Raw genomic sequence first — 23,855 nt, 5'->3', positions numbered from 1 at the left:
TCCTTAGTTCACCTTCTTCCAAGTTTTGATCTGTGAGTGGTGTTCGTCACTGAAAAAACCTCTTGTGCCTTTCTGTATTCTAACTTTTCTTATTTCCTGTTGCACTTATTATCCCCTCCATTTCTTTCCCACAGCTCCAGGGTTATTTATTTGGAAAAAAAAAAAAAAAAAAAATTATATTCTTACCAAGCTCTTAGTAACCTTCTTTCAGCATCTTAAGCATTTCATGGGTAGATGAAGTCAGGAGTTCAAATTCCAGATGACTCCCAAATTTAAACCTCTTGACCTGAGTAGCTTGCTTTGATCCTAGTAAATATCTGAGGGGAAACAAGTTTTGCTTACAAAAGTACCTTTTGGAAGGAATGAAATAGTTGAAACCTCTTTTCACCCCCATTTTGCCTCTTGAATGTGGATGGACATATGTGCATGTACATAACATGCAGTCTTTGTAGGTGCTGGAAAACTGAGGGAAGGCTGGGGTTTCTGGAGGTGTGGTACTTTTGGAAAAGGCTGGGCCAGAGTACTTTATTCCCATCACTTTGGACAAAAAGCTGGGTGAATTCAAGCTTGCTAGTGTGAAAAATCTGCTGTATGTGTTGTGTGTGCTGCCCCTTACTTTTAAGTCTAATCTTTTACATAAAACTTAAAAGCCTGTGTTGTGCAAATTTAGTGGTAACAGTATCTTTGACAGACACATCCTACTTCAGTATTTTATGCTTATGCTGGGACAATTTCTGGTGTATGTTCATTGAAAAAGAGATTTGTAGCAGAAATTCACTGTAAGAAAGCTGTTTGCCATACGATCTTGAAAACAGAAATTGAAAGTAAAGAACAGAATGGAAAGATTATGATTTTGTAGCCTGTGCACGGGATTGAGTAGCACTGGCACAGATGAGCACCTATGAAAGGGAAATCTTCAGTCGATACTCTCCTGTGCTCTGGTGCTAGGTACTGTAAAGCAGTTACACATCACTGTGGAAATGGCAGAGTTTCAGTGATGAATACAAAATGTCTAATAAATTCTGCCATGGCTGATCTTTAGAATTTTTAAGGAAAATTTTACTTTTTTCTTAAAGTCTCTGGTGACAGGAGATGCCTCAGTTGTGACTCTAACATCCGAAAAGGCGGCTTTCTTATGTCTGTTTTCAGCACTAAAAGTATTACATACTCATAAGGAATTCTCCCAGGATAAGAGTGGAAGAAAATAAGATGGTTTTGTGCATATAAGCTCCAACAAGACAGTTTTCTCTTTGAGACAGCTGACCATACCGAGACTATAATCCCAAAAGTGGTGTATCAGCCCTGCCACAATTCAAAATTTATACTTTTAATCTCACCAGATTTTTCTGCTTTTTCCTGTTCTCTGTCTGCCCAGCCTCCCAACAGTAATCAGAAACACAAAGTAAGCTATATTGCTCAAATGAGTATCTTTTCCCCTGCTGGGTTTGCATACAAAGTCTAGAAAGAGATTTTATTTCTTGAAGAAAATCTACCTACCATGTGCTGTCAGAGCAGAAGATTGTTGGTCAAACATGTTTTCAATCTAGTATTTACTCATTCTGTGATCTGGAGCATTCAACAGGAAGTTGCCTGAGAAATTTCAATCACAAAAGAGACAAAATTCTTGCATGGCCCTTATTGTAACTGAAAACATTGGAACCCATAATGAAGTGTCACTGCAAGTGTCCACATCATGGACTTGGAAGTCAACCATGCAATATATCTGACAGAAGAGAAAATGGCATCAGGATTTCAGTCTCCCTTCTTAATGCCAGTGGTAGTTGTAACATTAACATACACACATAACTACCTTCTCAGTGGTTTCACTTTTTATAAGAATAGAAGGCACTTGGTACTTGGCATACATCATGTACTGTGATGCCACGGAATTGCCTGGGATGCTTTTCACCTTCACTAGCTCTGATGCTTGGTGCCTCTGCACTGAGAGACTGGATTGCTAGTCCTCATAGAATGGGAGACAGCGAAGAAATAAAAAGGTTCTAATACCCTTTGTCTGAGACTCCGAATAAGACTAACCATGGGTGTAACCTGCATGGAGTGTTCGTGCTCAAGCCTTTAGAAATGGTTCAAGCTTGTGCGATTCAAACACTAGCTTTGAAAATATGTGACCTCATAAAATTCAAGTACTGAACATGCCCTTTCCAGCTTAGAGCCAGAGTAAGAGCCTGGCACCCTTGGGTCAGAACTCCCCATCCCCTGACAAACCAAAGACTGGATGGTTTCAGTTTTCCAGCATAGGAGCTGGGTAGGCTTTCTCCGATTTTGTCTAAGCTGGCCAGTTCTGGTTCTGCTGTTATCACTGTCTACTGTGCCTCTTGTACAGTCACTGTCTGTCCAGCCTCAGCAGCAGAACTGCATCGCTGTCATCTCTGGCTGCCAAAGATCAGATTTGGAAATGATAAGGTGGAGATGTGTCTGTATTCCCAGTGAAGGAAAACCAAGCCCTATTAAAGCTGGTGATCTTCTAAATGTGCAAAAGTTTGACTGAATGACTTGGTCTCAAATCTCCTCAGTATGTTGTCTGCAAGAGCAGCCAAGTAACATTTTTTAAACATTTGCAACTGCCTTCTCTTACTCAGATTCAGCTATGTGAATTGTAACATTACCCTATAATCTGCCCTCTTGAAACAACTGAAGGCACCAGGAGACGGCTGACTTTGCTGTTAGCTGTAGATGTAGTAGAGAAAGGCATCTTACTCATATTATCATCTGTGATAGAACAGTTTGGAATGGCAGACTGTGAGTTGCAAGTCATTTGCTTGCACATGTGGAGCCTTGAAATGGTCATCACTTCCAGCTGGAGCCAGGATTGCTGTCTCTCCTTGTCCTTTTCCCCCAGTCGCTTTTTTTAAACAATAAAAGCTTGAGTTGCTTCAAATAGTGTCAATATCCAGTGTCTTGAGCTTTTTCAGTAATTTGCCTCTTGTGTATTTTCATTCACATCAAAATAGGAGGTGAGCTGTTTTATTCCTGGTGGAGCCTACTTACAGATACCTGAATTGAATGCAGCACCACCCATGGCAGTGGAGAGTTGCATGTTGGATAACTTCCCTGAGAATATCGTCCCACATTGCTCTTGACTCCTTTAGCCCAATGCTACAGGTTTCACCCAAATACTTTGATTCTTGCTTCTCAGTAACCTTATTGGCATTGGTGTACGTGTATCATATGGCTGAACATGAGCCAGTGTGTGCCCATGTGGCCAAGAAGGCTGTGTCAGGAATAGTGTGGCCAGCAGGACCAGGGCAGTGATTCTTCCTCTGTGCTCGGCGCTGGTGAGGCCACACCTTGAATACTGTGTCCAGTTCTGGGCCTCTCTACTTAGGAAAGATTTTGAGATGCTGAAGTATGGCCAGAGAAGGGCAAACAAGTCTCTAATGAGTATCTCTGGGTTGGCTTATGATAAAATTGTTCCTTTTTATTTAGGAGCAGACTGAAAAGAATGAAAACACTGTGTTTGGCCATAGCCTACTGTAGTATTGTGCCTCTTAATAAATTGCATAGTTTTGAGGTGGAAAGTGGTATTTGACACTTGGGGTTCCACTTCTGCATTGATAAGGTATTGAGCTAATAAACAGGCCTGTTCATAATTTTGGTAAGGCAGGTCTAGGAAGGGTATCATATCATCTTTGGCCTGACAAGCTTAGCAAATCCTGGTATATTTCATGAAACCTTAAGCTTTGCAGAAATGAAAAAGTTACTCTTCTGGGTGCCAAACCAATTTGATATTGGTATAGTAAAGCTAAGAAAGAGGTTGAATGTTATGCTTTGAAATTCATCTATTTGAAATCATTAATGATAATATAAAAATTCATTTCCCACATGAACATGACTAGGGATGTCATGTCTGGGATAGGTGGTTTCCTTTGTTGACTGAGGAGTTCTTCCCACAATGTGATAATTTGTTATCCTTCAGCTGTCCTGACACAGCTGTTGTGTGCTATAGATGGCATCAGCAAGCCTTTTATTTTCAGGTGGTTGTAAACAACTCTGGGAGATAGAAGGAATGAAATCTCAATTATCTCCATGCCGTATGGTTTTGATAACTGAGTGCAAGGAGAGGTGGAAGATGCTCCTGCAGCCATGTCATTTCTGTGCCAAAGCACATTTGCTCTGTGAGCAGCAATGATTGAGGATGTCCAGGAGTTCCCTTGTTGCTTCTTTTTAGATGCCAGAAGGACTTCCAAATAATTTCAAACTTGTAATGCAGCTGTGTGTGTCTTAGGCCATTAACTAGGTAATTAGCCTGTAAACAGTGTCCAGTTATGTAAATCCCTTTTGTTTAGGTTATGAGCTTATGCTCTAATGCATTTTAGAAAGTTTTCTGCTTTATTGGCTCATGTAAACACTAAACATTTACTTTGATATCAGGATCAATTCTGCCTGAAGCACAGGGCATGTGAAATCAAAACCTGTCTTTTGTGTTCAGGCTCGTTTTGAGACTGTAAAATGCTCTAACGTATTCTCCTATAAGGGGGAAGGTTTAATGTTGAATTATTTCCTCTTTTCTAATTCTCCAAAGCATTTTCATTGAAATTACTAAAAGTTTGTTTACGTGTTGTTTTTTGTTTTGTGGTGTTTTGGTTTTTTTTCTTTCTGAGCTACTTTAACACTGGTAGTGTGCTATGAAATTCCAGCAATATTTAATTCATTGAGTTTTTAAAGTCTTTTCAAGTCTGTTAGTATTTATATTAAACTTCTGCCAAGTCTTTCAGTGTCTTTACTTCCTACTAAGTGCTTGAAGTGGTGAACTTTAACCAAGATACCTAACAGAAGTGCCAAGACAAACCGCTTATGAACCATCATCTTTTCTTTAACTTATCCGGAACCCCTCAGTTTAGCACGCTTGCTTATGCTGTGTGTGCAACATTTTCATTTTATAGATGCTAGCAAAACAGTGTAGAAAGAAGAGAGAATCGTTCCACTGAGGAGACGCAAGCCAACCGAGCAACTGGTGGTGCTTTGGAGGCTGCTGTGGTTTCAGGGCTGCTCTTGCATTGTTGCATCCTGTTTTGGTTGCCAGTTCAGTGCTGGGGGTTCTGCCAGGTTTTTGTTTCTGCTCCTCGCCTGCTGTACTGCTGCCTTTCTGGGAAACAAGCTCAAATATAAAAATTAAGCATGAATTGCAAATGCATGCTGTGATTCAAAGTCATCTAATGTGGCAGAACTCCTCTGCAGCTTTGTCCTTTTGAAGCCTGGCTACTTAAATTTTGTTTGATGTGAAACTGGCTTTTTAAATAGCATTTTAAAAATTACATTTCTGTTTGAAGAAATAGGACCATCTCTGCAGGTTTCTTAGGAGCTTTAAGCTGATAGCCTGCTGTAAGGCAATAAAATTTCTTATTTTTAAAGCCAATTCAAGTATTTATTTCATAATGCATCTCAGATGGATTGAAGCCTCTGTTAATCCTAAGTAATTACTGCAACACTTTGCACAATTAGCTTCTAACTTTCAGGTCAACAGAGTAATTACATAAAAAGATGAACCTGTTTCTCTTCCAACACCCATTTGAGTGGAAGAATAAATTAGACTAAACAGATGCCATAGATTTTATTTGGTTAAGAGGAGATTTATGACCTAATATTTTGTTAAATCATAATTTCATGTGCACCTGTTTTAAAAGAACACAGAGGTTTATTGCTAGTTTTTTTGCACCAGCTTTGCCTTTCAGTAAATGTTTACATTGAAAAAAAGAAAGCCACTGGAAATCCAGAAAGTATAAGCCAGACAGAACAGTATTGAAATAGAAGACAGAGAGCTTCCTTCTCTTCCATAGTGTGACATGTTTTGTAAAATTAGGCTTGAGTTTATTCTGATTTGCTGATTTGTTTTGGTGCAGAATTCCAATGTATACTTAGTTTGGAAATCAACATGTGTTTCCAAATGTCATCCTGTTGCTATTATAAGGAAAACGCCCAAAGCCTGATTTGGTGTCATCATGGAAGGCACTTATTTTATTTTTAAATTTTTTTTTATTTTTTTAAACCCTAGTTTGCTGCTTAGACTTGTTTTTCTTTCAAAAGTGAAGGTATGTGGTGTTTTGGGTGTGGGGTTTTTTCTGTGGGGAGGGAGTGGAGCTAGTGGTTTTGTTTGTTTCTTTGGGATAAGGCAGAAAATTAGGGTTTATTTCTTCGTTTAACTTTTCTTCCCCTGAAATATATTTTTGCTGCAGGTGAAAGGGACATTTTTTAAAATACACCTTTCTACCACGAGATGGAAATTACTATGCCTTTCATATAATATTGGGAAGTTCTTCCTTGTCTGCAGCTTTCATTTTAAGAAAGCTTATCAAGGAAAGAACTACTGTCACTGCGAAGTAGATGTGAATGTCCATTCTGATCTTGTCTCTGATATTTTCATTATTGTTTTGGTAATTACCTCTAGAAAAATTAACAAGAAGTAAAATACGTTTAAATATAATACAGAGCAAGTGAAGACAATATAAGGTATATTTTTTTAACTCCTTTAATCCTGCTGTAAGTAGACACATCTTTCTCCCACCATTCTTTTTAATTTAAGCTCCAACATCACCTGAAAAAGACGAGGCTCTAGCAATAACTTTAGCATCAATTTATTATGTTATGGCAAATATTATAGCTCTTTCTAGGGCTCTGTTCTTGAGTGGGTTTTTTTCTTTATAGTTTTTATAATGGGTGTTCTTTTTTAGATTAATTAAATATTAAGGTATACAGATATTATCTTTTTAATCCAAATTGTTTATAGCAATTCAACTCAAACACTTGTGTTGTTGAAAAAGACTTTATTCACAAGCAACCTGTGAGTCTCAAGCTCTAGGAGTGCAGGAATCATAGAATCATATGAATGGTTTGGGTTTCAAAGGACCTTAAAGATAATCTAGCTTGAAACCCCCTGCCATGGGCAGGGACACCTTCCACTAGACCAGGTTGCCCAGAGCTCCATCCAACCTGGCCTTGAACACTTCCAGGGATGGGGCATCCACAGCTTCTCTGGGCAATCTGTTCCAGTGCCTCATCACACTCACAGCAAAGAATTTCTTCCTAACATTTAGTCTAAACCTACTCAGTTTGAAGCCATTCCCCCTTTTCCTGTCACTACAAACTCTTGTAAAAAGTCCCTCTCCATCGTTCTTACAGACTCCCTTCAGGTACTGGAAGGCCACAATTAGGGCACCATGAAGCCTTCTCTTTTCCAGTCTGAACAATTCCAATTCTTTCAGCATTTCCTCACAGGAGAGGTGCTCCATCCCTGTAACCATCTTGATGGCTTCCTCTGGACTCCTTCCCGTGCTGACAACCCCAGAGCTGGACACAGCACTGCAGGAGGGCTCTCACCACAGCAGAGCTGAGGGGCAGAATCCCCTCCCTTGCCCTGCCCACGCTGCTTTGGATGCAGCCCAGGACATGTTTGGCTTTCTGGGCTGTGAGTGCTCATGGCTGGCTCATGTCCAACCTCTCACCCACCTGCACCCCCAAATCCATCTCAGCAGAGCTCCCCTCAATCTGTTCATTTCCCAGGCTGTTTTGATATGGGAGTTGTCCCAGGTGCAGCACCTTGTACTTGGTCTTGCTAAATCTCATGAGACTCTCATGAACCCACTTCTCAGGCTTGTTCAGGTCTCTCTGGATGTCATCCTGTCCTTCAAGTGTGTCAACCATTTGGCTTGGTGTCATCAGCAAATTTGCTGAGGGTGCACTTGATCCCTGCATGTATGTTGTTAATAAAGATATTAAATCTGGTCCCAGTATGGACTCCTGAGGAACACCACTTCTCCAATTTAGAGAAAATGATGTTGTGGGGACTGTGTCAAAGTCTTTATAGAAGTTCAGATATGACATCTGTAGCCCTTCTCTCGTCTGTCCACTGATGTAATCACTCCATCATCAAAGGCCACTGGGTTGGTCAGGCAGGACTTGCCTTTGTTGAAGCCATTCTGGCTGTCCCAAATCCCTTCCCTGATCTCCATGTGCCTTGGCATAGCTGCTAGGAGGGTCTGTTCCATGACCTTTCCAGGCACAGAAGTGAGGCTGACATGTCGGTCTTTGCAGAGTCCTCCTTTCTTCCCTCTATAAAGATGGGTACAATGTGTCTCATGGTAGACACACAGATTTAGATTGGACAAGAACCTTTGAGGTCATCAAGTCCAGCTGTAAAAGGAGGGTCCCATATTGCCCAACCTTTGCTTTATTCTTACACAGGAATTCTTCTTGAGCCATTTTATTGTATCCACCTTCACTAGTTTCAGCCTTCTTCACTTCCTTCAAGGAACAATGTGGAATTAAGTTGTAGTTTTGTGTTAATACATTGAGAAGTTTTTCCTTCCAGTGGTTAGACTCTGCTCCTGGTAGTGCAGAGTTAGGTAACGAATTTCTAATTGCACTAGTGCTGGTACTATGAAAAGAACAATTTCATGTTATTTTATTGAATCACATTCAGCATGGGAATTAAAAAAAAAAACCTTAAAAAAAATCACCCCTCTATCTTCCCAATGACTGCCCTATATGAGCAGATGAGACAAGGCCTAACCTTAATTCTCTTTGAAGGTTTAACAGAAATCTTTTAGGCTGCATTCACAGACTTTTTAATTTGGTGGTTTGATATATTTAAACACCAGCTTTACATGTTTTAAAATTAGGAAAAGCATCTGATTCACTATTTTAAGTTGATTCAGCCTGGACACACCTTTGTTTGGTCAGGTGCTGGTACACTAATTAAATTAAAGCCTCTATTCATCTTGCCAGCCCTGTCTGACATCGTTCAAGATGCCTTCACATCGCCTCTGGTAATCTAAAGGACTAGAGCTATGTATTTAAAAAGCTGTTACCAAATACAGTGCTTTGTAGTGCATTGTAATGTGATGCTGGTGCTTCCCTATAAAATCTCCTCTTCGCAAATTGCCTTTTTTTTTGGGTAGTCAGTGCCAGGTGCAGTAACAGTAAATATTTTCTGAGTGTAGTTAACCAGAAGGCCTCTATGTCTATTTCAGTGCTAGTAAATCCAGTTCCTAATTTATTTCCAGAAGTATTTATAGTGTCGCAAGACTCTGCTTACTTATTTTCCCTGCCATAGAAAATCCTATGTGGAGAGCAAGAATAGTGTTTATACTGCATTTAGAGAAGAATTTCCTGCTTTAATAGTTGCTCAGGATGTGCTAGCTAGCTGTTAACACATTAAAAAATACTGCTAATTCTACTGTAGGATTTCTTAAAAGTGAATTTATCTAATCCTGATTAGATCTGTCCAGAAAACTGGAAGCACAAACACACTTTTTGATTATTTATTGTTTTCCCTCCTCTAACTACAGGGTTGATTTTGTTCTAGTAACCAGCTCAGTATTTTTCACTTGTAAGATGATTTGCTGCATGATGTGTCTTTAATGTGCGTTAATTAATGTGTGTTAATTCTTTCTTGCCTAAATTAAAAGAACTAAAAGTTTGTGTTATAGTTATGGAACAAAAACAGTGTCCTAAGTATGCAATTAAGAGTTCAGGTACAAATGACAGGAAGATACTGCCAAATGTCATCTGCATTCTCAAATTTCTGTGCTGCCTGCAGATGTAAACTTAAACAATCAGCGTGATAAACACACTTACAATTAAAAACTTTTTCCTTTGACGTTTTTAGTGTAAACATGTCCTTCCCAGGCTGTTGGCTCAGCTCATAATGCAAATACTGTACTATAGAAATAGTGTATTAGTTTTTACATAGTTTTGCAATTACTTCATCTGAGACGCAGCGTGCTTTCTTTTCTTGAAAGGGTGTGATTTACAAAATATGCTCAGTACCTGTGAGCCTAATCCCTGACAGCATGGATATTTCTGTCTTTGGTCTGTCCTCCTCCAGTTGATTTGCTTCAGCCCCTGCCACTCTCAGTTCAGCTATTTCTGTGGCCGTGCCATAAAATTTGTTTGGGTTAGAAAGAAAGCAAAAGCAATGAACCAGCAGGGCTGGGTCTTCCTGTGTTGACTCTGTTGCCAATTCAAACATTTTGGGAACTGAGGATGTTGGATAACAGACCTCCTCGAGCCTCTCTTTCTGAGTGCTGCTGGAGTGGGATTCCTTGTACAGTGGTAATTAATGGGCTGTTGGGAATGGGTCAGCTTTCACATTTTGACATGTGGAGCCACAAAAGTGGAAGCAGAGGGTGCATGTGCTTGCTTGTAAGAAATCAAAACCCCTTCTGGTGATTAAGCAGAATAGTTTACCTTATGCTTCCATTCCTCCTTTTCTGTGCTTGAAGAACATTTCTTCTTACTTTACTGTAACTACTAATTGTGGGATTTTACTACTAGAATATAGGGAATCAACCTTTTCTAAGGTAGCACATGACTAGGATGATTACTGAGGAGATAATTATCCTAGTGAAGGCAAACTGGTCAAGGAAACTGTATTTGGCTATCCAAAGTGCAAACATGGAAGAGGAAGAAATAAAATAAACAACACACTAAAGTGGTTCATTTCAAGCCCCGCTGGGGTTTCTCATTGAAAAACCCTGCTTCATGGCATACTTTTTGTACTTGTTAGAGAAGAGAGCCAAGCCAACCTTTCTTCACCTTTGTCATGCCCATAGCATTTGCCAGCTAACATTTGTACTGCAGTCCCAGGCAGTTTGGTTAGTCTGCAAGTTGTGATCATGCCTTGCATGAGATCCTGCCTGTGTCAAAAACCAAAACAGAGCCCCGTTGGAAAGGGAAGCTCCCACCAAGCTGCAACTTGTACGACTGCCACAATCACCTGGCGTTGGAGTGAGACAGCCTGCCAGAGCCTGGGAGTAGCACATTAAAAGGGTTGATTCTGTTGAAACAACACCACAGTTGCTAAGGAGAGGGTAATTAAACCAGCCTATTAATCTTGAAGTGCCTACAGCTAGATCTGTTCAAAGGCAGCATCCTTTTGAAGTTGGTACTTCAAACTGCATTGCAACTGTGGGCAATATAGGTCACACGTGACCTGAGCTGCTCCTGCCCCTTGTCTTGGGGCTGTTATTCCGCACAAAAGTTGTTTGTCTCAGTGTCTAGGGTAAATGTGAAGAGTCATCCTGAAAGCAAGGCGAGTGATGGTAGAAAGATAGCAGCAACGGTGCTGTGCTAAACTTCAAACTATGTCATTCAGAATACATGTGAAAAAGAAGTTGAAATGCAATGAACGGAAAGCAAGAGCAAAAACATCCCAACTTTTTTTAATGGAAACTCTGTATCCTGGTTGTACTGTCTGTATTCTTTAGGTCCGAGTAATAGCCAGCCACCTAGCAGTACAGGTTTAGTCTGACTGGGCTTAAGCATGCAATTAATTCTCATCGCCTTTTTTCTTAGTTATGGGAAGAAACATAATCGCCAATCTCAGTAACTTTTTGACATCAATAAGCTTTAGTTTCTCTGCCTATTATTGCACTGAGTTCATGTGAACATGGTGTTACTGGGATGTCTCTTATTGGAATACCTTTTCCTGAAATGCCTAGAGTTCATCTTTCTTGTTGAACCGTGGCTTTCCTGTTCTTTCTTGCTTCAAATGACTTGTGGCAAGGAAGCACTCTTGTGCTGCTGTTAGTCTGGGTTTAAGGAGCTGTTTATCAACATGGTATGACAATTGTTTAAGTCTGTCTGTGTGTTAAAATAATATCAGCCAGAAGAGCTGATTTCATTAGCCTAGGGGCTAGCTGGATAGTAGATCAGTGGGTGCAAGACTGATCACAATCTAACAAAGCTGGCTGTGGGATAATTTGGTAATAGAAAATGAAGGTTGTGTTTAAAAATAAATAAATCCCTGGAAGCCACATATGAAGAGGGTCTCTAAAGAAAACTAGATACAGTAAAGGGTTTTTCTGTGCTGTATGTTACTTTGATCTTTTGTCAATATGCCTGATCCAGAAAATGCTCTACTATTAAGGAAAGTAAAGCAAAAAAATTGTGTGGGCTATGTTAAAAAAATTCCACTTCTTGAAACTACTCACACCAAAAATTCCTTTTAGTTACTGTGTCTCTGGAGAGGTAAACTTCAGTTTTTTCTACTGGTCAAGTGCTTAAGGGAAGTCTTCAGATAACTGTGAATCCTAAATCAGCAGCTGTTGCTCTGTCCCACTTAAGAAATAAAAAAAAGTCTCTCCTCTCTCCCCCATTTGTAGAAGCTTAAGAGCATAGGGCCATGCAGTAGGAACAGAGCACAGAGGTCTAGCAGCCTTCAGAAGGTGTTTGGCTGAGGAGGGAGTAGTTTAGTTAAGTAAACCAAATTCTTTGAGACCTAAATCTATAAATAGTACAGGTTATCAATTTATGTCATGTGCAATTTGATTTTATTCTTCCCAGATGAGGAAATGTACAGGGTAATGTTACTGTGACCTGCATATTGAAAACCTTTACCTATGAATAAATAACATGGCCCTCCACTGGAATTTCAAGCCCATATCCAACAGTTTATAAAAAATAATATTTGGATTAACTCAATTACCTCAAATAAGAGATGGGAAAATTATGTGGCGTTGATGGGATTTACCCTTCAAAGGTCATATTCAAAGCAGCAGATTATTGTTCTTAAAAAAATTTTCATGTGTTTTGGGGTTTTTTTTTTGCCTGTCATAGTTTAGGAATGGTACTGCCCAGTTTAGTGCTCTCAGCGAGTCTCTCCAAACTATGTGCCACTCTCTTGTTCCCCCAACGGGATGGAGAGGAGAATTGGAGGCACAAAAGGTAAAGATCGTGGGTTGAGATAAGAACAATTTACTGGAAACAGCAATAAGGTAAGAAAACAACAGTAACAGCAACAATAGGGATGACAGAGGATACAAGAAACAATTGGCACACGAATTCTCACTGCTGACAATGCCTGACCACTCATTCCACTGTGCTACCTGATCCAGAAGGGATGCTTTCCCCCATCCTGGGAAAATGCTGTGAGGTGGTATGCTGTGAGGTGGTATAGATTAACCCCCTGGTCGTAGCTCCTGACTGCTGCAAAAATTAACCCTGTCCTGGGTGGAACCAGGAGTAGTCTCACTATTTATTCATTGTCTGTCTTCCCACTGCCCTATGAAGCAGACACTAATTCCATGTATAGTGCAGCTAATTACTGTTGCTTCTGAATACCCTATAGGCCTTATAGATATATATAGGTAGATGACTCACAGTTATGAGACAGATGTCTTGGAGGCCCTTACTCATTTTCAGATAAACACAAAGGAAGAAAGGATGCTTCTCTGCAAAAATATAAGTTGTAGCTTGCATTTATCTGTAGTAATAAATAGGGTACTGTAGCCAGCATGAACTGAGAGTTGCAGATGGCTTCATGGAGGGCATGAAATTGGCCTTTTTCTGTCTAATTGCTAGCTAGAACTGTGCCTCCACTAATTTTTAGCTCTATCTTACTGTAGTGAGTGCATCTATTGAATGCAGAACAAACACACTCTTGTGTATTTAAATAAAATAAATCAGTAATTGCATATGATGATTTTTTCTTGTTTTCAATCTCAGCTTCTGGGAAAGTAACGAATCTTAAGCTACTCATCAAGCAACATGCTGAGGTCAATTCTTTCCTCAGTCACTGTGTATCTATATTTGTTCATTGTTTATCAGTTGTCTATGAAGATTCTTTACAGCAGAAAATATTAAAATTCCGATAAAATATATGCATTAGAGTAGTGGAACAACCAAACAATTTTTCTTTTAGAAATGGAAACAAAGCCCCAGGATAACTAAAGATCTAAAACTCCGCTCTTTTCTTGATTTATGCTCAAAATCAAACATTCAAACAGTTCTTGTTTTCGAAGTGCGATCAGACATATTCCCTGATGTTTGTTCTCGGGTTGCTGCTGGCTAAGTGAAGACTGTCTTCCTAGCCAAGGAAGAAATACTTCACCAGGAGTTCATCTTAGACTTTGGAAAAACTCTGTAGCTTGTTGGTCAAGATACTTGTCAAGTTCCATTTCTTTTGGATTTAAAGAAGGTCCCAAAGCTGATCTCATCAAACACGTGTCCAAAGCCCTTATGGCTGACACACTAAGAGGCAGCCCAGAAGACATGACTGTTTTCAGTGGAAAAGAATGACTAATGTTGTGTCCTGACACAGGAAAAGAAGTGATTTAATTCCCTGATGAATTTCAATTAATTATTCCTTGTTTTCTCATTCATTTTTGTTCACAAATGTTGCAGTTAAATAGCAATTAGGCAGATGAGTTGTGAAGTAAAAGAGACCATAAACAATCTACTGCGTTTTCAAACATGGCTTTAAGAATGAACGTCAGTAGTAAAAAATACTCTGAGTAGAAATGTGTCAAACATGTTAAAGTGTTCTTTCATTTATGAAAACGGAAATATCACTAGTAACCAGAAAATTAATACTTACGTATGAATTCCCAGCTGACTTCTTCCTCCACAGCAATGCTGGTACAATATTGTGGTAATACAGTGAAGGAAAATTGGAAAAGTGATTTGGCTGCAGAAAAACTTGCTTATTTTTAACTACTTTCAGACACATCAGTGTCCCAAGCTATCTTGTAGCATGGCCTCACAGCTTTGCAGGAGAAAGCAAGGAGGGCAGAGCAAGCAACTTCACCAGGAACAGAGGTGTCTTCAGTAGTGCTGCTGCTGGATGTTAAACCTTGGTTTTATCTTCCATGTTTTTATACCAGTATGGAGAGTGATACTTCCTTTCTCCTTTTAGCACCATAAGCACACATTCCACATGCCTCTACTGTGTGCTAATATGGAAGCATCTGGGTTTTCATCTGGGTCATATTTGGTTTGAGCTGTGGACATCCATCTTAAGCAAAAAAGAATTTTCTCTCTTTTTATTTTGAAGTGTACCCTTGCAGTGCATTTGTGGTGCTTTTGGAAACAACTGAAACATGAATGTGCTTCTGAGCTATAAATCAAAAAGAAATGCAAAAGTGATGAAACTTATTACGTAAGACAAACTGAACAGGGAGGGACCATTGTGTTGCAAAACTGACATTGGCAGCCACTGAAGATAAGCGGCAAAGGAAAAAAGATGACAGATTTTCTGGAGGGACAAAAGCTATAGTGTTAAAGGAAACATGATTTTTCTATGCAAGAAAATGCCTAGAGGCAGTTTATACAGCTGAAAATCAAGTGGTAAATGGTCGTACTGGGACTAATATAAAGGTAGCCTCAAATGGCAATTTACTGTGCCATAGTACTACTGTTTACTGTGTGATTAATTTCTGAGTACCCCGCAGAAAATTCATGGGAGGTAGGAGAATAACTTTATTTCTCAGGAAGATGTTAAACAAAGCATCTCATGTTGTGCTCATTAGCAGAAGAAAAGAAAACAAGCAAGCAAACAAGCTATAAGCCTTTCTGGGAATGGTTCAGATGTCTGCGATCTTTCTTAGCAGAAATTTGAGTTTCTTGCCACTAATTTGCTGCTTTCTAATAGCTAAATTAATATTGTCTTCATTTTTCAAATTGTTGTTGACTTAAATTTTGTAGAAAGTCAATGTGATCACATTTATTGCAAAAAACAGTTGATTGCCATTGAGTGGAGCTTGTATGGGTGAACCTTCTTATGTAATTCTGTGCTGCTGTAATAAACCCTTACATCAAGTTTCACCCATCACTCTCTGCAGACCCTGTCCTGAAGATTTCTACAAGGCTAGGTTTAATTTATTTTATTTCTAAGGACATATATCAAATTCCATGCTTTACAGGTGAGAAACTTTGGTCAAGGGCAGAAATCTGTCTGGGATTAGGTAATAAAGAAGTAAAGCTAAGACAGCAATTTGTCTCCCTCAAACCCAGTCTTTCTGCTAAGACCCTTTGCCTGTATTCTTATAAGTATTGCTGTATTGAGAAAAAGGGAAGGAGTAGGTAGAAAATAAAAGATGGGATACCATATTTCAGATCGAGAGCTTGGAGAAGGATGACCTCACTGCAGAACATAACAGGAATTATGGATAGGCTGATACATTTTGTTATTGGCTTCAAGTGGAGGCCTGTTTTCTCTCAAGGAGACATTTCTGATATTATTTCTCCTATATTTATGACTACTAGGCTAATCCGTTGTGGTGAGTGGCAGTTTTCAATTTTTGGCATCTGCTTTAATCCAAAAAGAGCTGGAACATGGCTACAGGCTTAGGACCAGATATGGCATACTCAGATTTTGTTTTGTTCAATTCGCCTGATTTCAAACTAGGAAAAAAGAAATCTGTAAAAGTGCTCCATACTATAGGAGTACTTTTCAATAATGAACTCAGCTAAATATTTCCAATTTTGAAGGGCAGCTTTACATATAAGAGATATTTAGGATGTTTGGGCACAAGTGCAGAGGATGAAAATGTTCTTGGTTTTCTCCCCCTTCCTCAAAACAATCCTGAAACTCCCTCAAAACAATCAATTATTGTCAAGGGAACAGGGGCCATTTTTCCTGTTTCATAAAGAATTGCCAGCAGAAATGTGGGTGACACTCTAATGAACTTGTCTAGAAAAGGTTCAGTTCAGAGCAAAGGAGGACTGTGGGTAAGGATCTGTTGGCCGTGTCTTGGGCTACCTTGATGTTGATGTAGTTTGCTTTCTAGATTGAGAAACAGATTGAGTAAAGAGCGTGAGTGGTTTGTGTTTGTTTGGTTGTGCTTTTAAAAATAAAATTATTTTAAAATTCTGTAGCTCTGTAAAGCTGATTCTGTGCTGTTGGCCTCAAGTGGATTCCCCAGGCACTGTGCTAAGCCCGCAGCCCCCCATACTGGCTTTCAAAGTTCTGCCTTTCTATTTCATGAGTGCATTCAACTTCAGTTCTGACCTAAGAGAATCCAGTTTGGAGGTACCAAGTCTGGAGGGGTTTTTAACAGTGCTTCATTGATCGTGACATGTTTTGTGACCTGGGCCAGAGCTGAGAGGCTGAGGTCTCTGAATCCATTAACAAGGCAGAAGGTTGAATAGGGAATGCTGAGTTACTCCATAAGCCATCAATAAATCATTCTGCTAATCTTGAAATTGTCTGATCTGGAGGAGGTACTTCTTAAAAACAAAGAATAGTGTCTGGTGTGGGAAATCAGACTCATGTTACTCTTTGTTAGTCTTTTGTCTAGCTTAAAATAAACAGTTATATTCAAAAGACAGGCTGAGTTCATCATATATGTAGCCATGACTGAAAACTTACCATTTTGGCCTTCTAAAAGTTGGCTCTAGAAGCAGCCCTTAACTGAAAATGTGTTCTGGTAAAAAGTGTGCTTTCTGCCCCCAGCCTTTATTTAAAAATACATGTTCTTTATTTATCCCATGTTCTTCCAAGGGCTGAGATTTTACTCAGATGTGGCTAGTGTCTTGATAATGCAATGATTAACTTCATTTTCACTAGTTCAAAATCTAGAATTTTCTAAATGAGGAGGAAATGGAATGACTTAACTAAGAATAAAAAAAACAACCCAGGAAGTCTGACATTGGTTCAAGCGCTTTGCCAAGTGACTTAGCTTGAAAAAATACATTTTTATTACCAAGGAAAAAGCAGCTTATTTATGAAGTTTAAATGAAAATGTTTAAAAATTCCCAAGTATTAGAATATGTGTGCCAAATGCAGTTTTGGGCAGCATGTAAATAACACCCTGAAATCTGGTTTGAAACCAGTTTTAAGTTTTTGGTGCTGTCACTTACTACCTTGATCATAAACTCTTTAATTTGGATTTTTTATCCCTGCTTGTTCAATTCTCCTCCTTTCCTGTAGCACCCTCACCCCCATTTTCCCATGAAAAAAGTACTTGTGTGTATTTTTATTAATTTTATATGTATAATGCTGGATAGCCAAATTCACCTTCATATTACATGTGGACTGTGGAAAACTAGGGATGAAAATATTTTACTCCAAATTTATTTGAATTGTTCTTTGTTTAACACTGATTTTATTATCTGGAGTGTATTTCTAACAGTTAGTGACAATGAGTAGAAAATATAAGTAATTTTGGGGCCAAATGATTTACATTCTCATTTGGGCACCTAAACTCTACTTTTCAAATAACAAAGCTGAAAAGCTAATTTTGAAGGCTTCAGAAACACGAATTATAATCGTTCACCCACGTGAAGTTGTAAGGGAGGGCTTTCGTTGACTTAAGATATCCCAGGAATTCATCTTAAGAATATATGCAGTGGGCACATGTATCCTTGAGACTTAAATATGAATGTGCCAGCTTGGGTATTTGGGGGTGATGCTTTTGCTCAGTACTTGTCCAGACTATACTGGAGAAAAATCGAATCTTTTCTTTTCGATGCTGTGTTTTATCTTTAGTGGGACCAGAATGTAGCACAGATGTAAATTGCCTTGACTACAAAGCTAGACACCAGTGTTTCAATGAAACCAGGCAATTCTATGTATTTGCCTTTAGGATTAAATACAAGCTGATATATTAATGAGGCTGTGCCTTTCAGGTGAAAAATCAAGGCATAACACATGTTATATAACCATAACATCTCCCCACTGCCAAATATTACGGATGATAGGGGATTGTTTAAAAAAATGAAAAAAAAAAGAAATCTGTAATCTGAAGGCAAAAATTTGAAGCCCAAGGTTTAGTTTCTCTGTGCCAACATTAAAGTTAGTAATAAATTCATCACTATGATGAGTAAGTAGTAACTGAAAAAAAAAAAAAACCTCATGTCAAGGCTCTGGGTTCAGTTTAGCAGTTTGGTATTAAAAGCTGAAATTAAAAAAAAAAAAAAACAACAAAGCACTCTTGTTCAGATGAAAGGACATTTTTTTCCTCACTAAAAAATCTCATGAAAATGTCTTGTTTGAAATGAAATTTTTATGCAGTGTGAGCTGTTCCAAGTCAAGGGTGCAGGAGTTGGAACTCACATTGGGAGAGAGTGCTGACTGTATTGATTGGCTGGGTGCTGGCTCCACTGGGATAAAGTAGAGGAAAGAATGGTGCTTCAGACACTTTCAGCTACCAGTCTTAACATTTATCTTCTGTGTTGCCTCATTTGGTAAAGTCAGTTGTCTTCCTCAGAAATGAATTAAAAGTAATATAGGAGAAGCCAGTTAGGACAGACTGAGAGGACTTACTAGTGAACAGGAATTTGAATACTTACTTGAGAGTTTTATTTCACTATCACAGGACAATGGATCTCATGATACCAATTTAAAATTATTCAAATTGAAGTAGGTCTTTTTATCTGCTGACATAAACAAATGCCTTCCTCAAATTTATGTTTTGCAAATAAGAGGTTAAAGTTTCCATCAAATTATCTGGTCATTTATCTTTTGCAAGATTCAGTTGCATGTTGTTATTCTTTCTGTGTCATTGGACTATAGAGAGACCATATTTTATTTTGTCCATAAGTTCTGTAGACAATGTAAAATATGGAATAGCCTCTTTTTATAGCTAATGTTGTACCTAAGTTGTTTATAGAAGAAATAGAGGTTTCTGTTGCTGCCAAATTTTCTAGAACACTTTCAGAGGGAGAAATAATAACTACGTGTAGTTAAGTCTAGATCTTTAAAAAATAGTCTAACTCAGTAGTTCTTGAGTAACATCTTTATCTCCACACTTAGTGCTTTTTGGTTTAGTTGCTTTTGGGTTTTTTATTTTTGTATGAATAGCTGACTTGGTGTTTGAAATTGGCTTCTCTAAAATGACTTGTGGCTCAATAAGGAATTTAAGAAATTTAAATAGGAATTAATTGTACTCAAGTCTGAAGATGTCAATATGTGTTATATCTTCTACTCAGACCATTTTTAATAGGGTTTTAAAGTAGTTCCTGTAATGATTTTTGAGTCTGTAAAATCGACTGACCACAAACTGCTTTTACAAATGCGGTTTTTACTACCTGATGACCATATTAGAAAAGTGTCAAATTCCTTTGTATTGCATTGTCCAGCAAGCATACGGCTGAAGTTACAGGTAATTCAGAAGACCTAATGGAAAGCATGGATTTGCAAAGTAATAGGAAGCAAGGTGATTTTATTCCCACCCTTCTAATGGAGGACTCAAGAACCCAACTGCTCCATCTGGCACGGCACTCTGCACTTGACAAGGCAGTGCATGTGAGCTGTGGCCAGGAGAGGGGTTCCCACCCCACAGCTCCAGAGCTGCTCTTGCAGCCTGGAGCTTGCAGGAGACCAACAGTGTGGCACACTGAAATCTTCATTGATGCTTGCAGGCTCTGTGTTGAGTCACTGGGGCACTGATGTGTGGCCACAGAAGACTTGTGGCTCCTGTGATTTTTGTTCCTGTTTGAAGCTGCTGAAGAGTCTTCCTAAGCTGACCAAAAGCAATCTGGTTTACTTCTGGTCACTTGAGTTTGATGTCTCACAACATCAAACAGCAGCAAATGTTCGCTGTGATGCTTTCCTAATAGAACAATAGAGTAGGTGTGTGTGCGCTACTTAAGTTGTCCTCCTACAAAATCCAGGGATTTGTTGTAGCAGTTTCTCTTTTGCTATAATTTCTTTGTGGCCAAATTCCCCCTTGTGCCTAGGACCCAGGTAAATGGGCCATTTGGAGAAAGTTGTATTTGTTCTACTATGGCTGTTTATAGAGCCGTAATGTGTACTTGGTAAGTGGGTTTAAATCTCCATGAGTGCAACTGGTTTTACAAAATTCTTTAGCTTTGCTGGGGATCCTTCCACCAGTATCCTCACAGTCTCCTGCCATTTTTGGAATGTCTTTCACTGTTTACCCCATGTACTGCAAAGCACATAAAGGGCGGACCCTCTTTACAGTAAAAGTTAAGTCTTTGCCATGACATTCTTCAAATCATATAAATATGTACATTCAGTAACTGATACAGAATTTTTCAGGCATCTTGCTTAACCTAATAATTAACAAAAATATAGCAGGGTGGAGAGTGTTTTCTAAACATAAACTTTGAGGGGGCTTAACCAAAAGGACTTTAAAATGACTCTCTAAGTAGATGGATGTATTGTTACAAGCTTAAAGCTGGAAGTTGCAACCATGAAAGTGCTGGGCTAGAAGTGGTCAGCACTGTTGATATGCACAGTTACAGAAATAAGCTTGTGAGTGTACCACACATACATGTTTTCTTCCACCTTCCAGTAAACCGCTAATAGTTCCAGCTTTTGACTTGTGGAACTTTTTATGAAGTCAGATTTTCCTTGGAGCAGCGTGGCTTCTTTCACTCTTGCTGATCTTGAAAACCTGCTTTAAGCACAGGGCAAGACCCAGGCTATTTGGGATGATGATATCAGGTCTCCCTCGTGCCTCCATCTCCCGAGTCCAAATGACATAGTCATTTGGCAGCTAAACTCGAAGTATCGAAATGAGCCAGATGTTGAGTGGACAGATCTTTGTTTGCCAGCAATCAATCCTCTGCTGAGCATGCCATTACAGCTCCGATTTCCATGTCTGCTACCATTTACTTCATTTTGGCTCATTAAATTGACAGCTTCTTAAACGAGGAAAAGAGTCAAGGGGAAAGGGCAAAACATAGTATAGAAGGCTGTAATACCCTCCATCCACATTTATTATTAAAATCTCAACTGTTGATTGCACATAAAACCTATTTCTTTCCAAACCTTTTGCTACTCTGAGTTTTATAAAATAGGTGACTTATTACATTCTGTGAATGTACATGTTTGGTTTATGATTGTTCCAGGTAGATTTACATACACATCTAGGGAGATGTTGTCCTAATGTCCTAGAGTTTTGTGTGTAAAAAACGGAGCCCTAGCATGAATGTGAGGGAGTAAAAGTCTTACAGCTCTAGTGCTTTTTGACAGTGCTGCTGTGTTAAGGTGATAGTTTTCTAAACACTGATAACTCTTCAGAGTCGGAGTTTATTTGTGTTTGTTTGTTTAATTCTGATAGCTAAGAGAGAAATGGTGTAAAAACCATTGTTTGCTAGTGTGAACCAGTCCTGCTGGTTCAAGTGCATCAAGTCATGTTATCCAAGTTGATGCTAACTGATCCATGCAGAAAACACTTCTGATATAAACTTAAGCATACTGGCACATATTTTGTACTGTTCCTTTGCCTCACTTGATGTTACACCATTTTCAGGGAGCTCTCTCTGCCTGACACAGTCTGGCACTGGTCAGCTGCACTGCGTGTAGCTGGATTATGATGACCTATGGCTCCTAAAATCTCTGTTAAAATTCAGGGCCTTCAGTTGATCTTAAGTGGCTGAAGCAAAAGAGATATGAGGACCTAAGTAATTCCTTTCAGCCATAGGCAGAGCCTTGATAATGCAAATCCTGTGTCCAACTGTTGGAAATTGTTATTTAGGCCAAGTAAGGTCTAGGTCTGCTGCTGTAAGTGTCTGTGTACCATGCCTGCATTGACACAGTGGACACAGAAACAAAAAAACCCCATAAAATGTGTGAAGTGATACATGAATATTTGCTAAGCAATGCTTGAGTCATCCTCCTATCTTTTCTAGAACTCATGTTTTCACCTTGCCTAATCATAATCAGGATGGAGAAACTTTTCCATATGCATTTTTGCACAAAAAGTTTAGGGGTTGTAGCAGTCTTCTGAAAAAGAAGCAGCTGAACACAAAGGAAAAAAAGATGCCTTTTTTCTTTTTTGTATTTAAATGCTTTTATACAGACGGGAACATGGTTGGTGGAAGACATTTGACTGGATGGAATGGCTTGGTACACTCCAGTCTTTTGCTCTGACTTAAAAGCAAAACTAAGAACTCTTGTTTATAATAGCTGTTATACAAGCATAAAAGTCAACACAGATGAAGTTTTAAACATCATCCTCTTACCAGTAAACTATGAAGAGGAATGCCCCAGTTGCTCTACACAACTAAAATCGCCGGGTTGTTTTCTTAAGTAGATAAACTACAAAATTTCCTATTTTCACAGTCTTCCAAATAACTTAAACTGTGTTGCTGTGGATGGAGCGATTTCCTCTCTGTTTCTGTTGGCTGACCAGAATTCAGACATTGGGTTGTTCGTCTTTAAAGGGAATGATGACTTGGTGGTAGAAGCATTTTTACAATGTCTTCTGATACTCAAGAACTTCCAGATGTAAATTAAGACAATAAATACAGAAAACCATGAGAAAAGTGGGACTGATTGATACCATTTTTTTACTGGAAAAATGTGTTGAACATTTAAAAGATAAATATTTAAATATGGGCGGTGGGGAGGCTAGTGATGGATTAAAATGCTCTGCTAGCACAGGCATTCTTTCTAGTGCTTTATAACTTGGTCGAAACTTTAGGAAATTTTTCTGTCTTCTGGTGGACATTTTCTGTGGCATTTGGAAAATGGGAGGGGGAAGGAAAAGAGGTGAAGAGGAAAGGGAACTTGGAAAAGCTTGAGAGATGCTTCCTGTAAAATCAATATCCTGGGTGTACATGTAGTATGATACAGGAAATTAAATGTGTGGAGTAGTCCCAGTTGCATGTGATAACAGCATGTAAACAAAGCTTGACACAAGATATTGCTCTGTTGTTGAACTGTTCTCCTGAGGCCCTTTCCTCCAAAATCGACCTTTTCTTCATTTTCTGAATCTTGAAACATAAGGGTTTTAAACTTCTGTCATTTTATAACATTAAGCATTGCAACAGACAGACTGGGGAAGTGTGGAATCATCATCCCTGGAAGGATTTAAGACCTATAGATGTGGGATTTAGGGGCATGGTCTAGTGGCACACTTGCCAGAGTTATGTTAATGGTATGGCTTGATGATCTTAAGGGTCTTTTTTAACCTAAATGATTCTATAATTCTAAGTAACTTGACATTTAGAATAATTTTTTGCTATTTCTTCATGGGGAGTACTCTGCGTGTCAAAACAGTAACAGTGCACCTTCCGGTTTTCACTCCGGTTTAGCAACAGATCAGGGAATTCACTCTGGGTTGTAGATGTAGTGTTCTCTAGCAGCTTGCATCTGCATTGGATTTGGCTAGATTTTCTTAGTGTTATTTTTGTCTTGTATTAAT

The 23,855-nt window shown here is 39.0% G+C and overlaps 1 long non-coding RNA gene across 1 annotated transcript; it reads right to left on the bottom strand.

Moving 5' to 3' along the window:
• Positions 1 to 7,389: 7,389 nt before the first annotated feature.
• LOC116441213 lies at positions 7,390 to 14,796 on the bottom strand. Its single transcript, XR_004238966.1, has 2 exons — positions 14,336 to 14,796; positions 7,390 to 8,392 (listed from the first exon to the last, which is right to left on the bottom strand). It is a non-coding gene; the product is annotated as an uncharacterized LOC116441213 (long non-coding RNA).
• Positions 14,797 to 23,855: the final 9,059 nt, after the last annotated feature.

The sequence above is a fragment of the Corvus moneduloides genome, chromosome 3 (genome assembly GCF_009650955.1).
Source record: "Corvus moneduloides isolate bCorMon1 chromosome 3, bCorMon1.pri, whole genome shotgun sequence".
Lineage (NCBI taxonomy): Eukaryota > Metazoa > Chordata > Aves > Passeriformes > Corvidae > Corvus > Corvus moneduloides.
The sequence above is the reverse complement of the archived record's forward strand: the minus strand, read 5'-3'. Positions and strand labels throughout refer to the sequence as shown.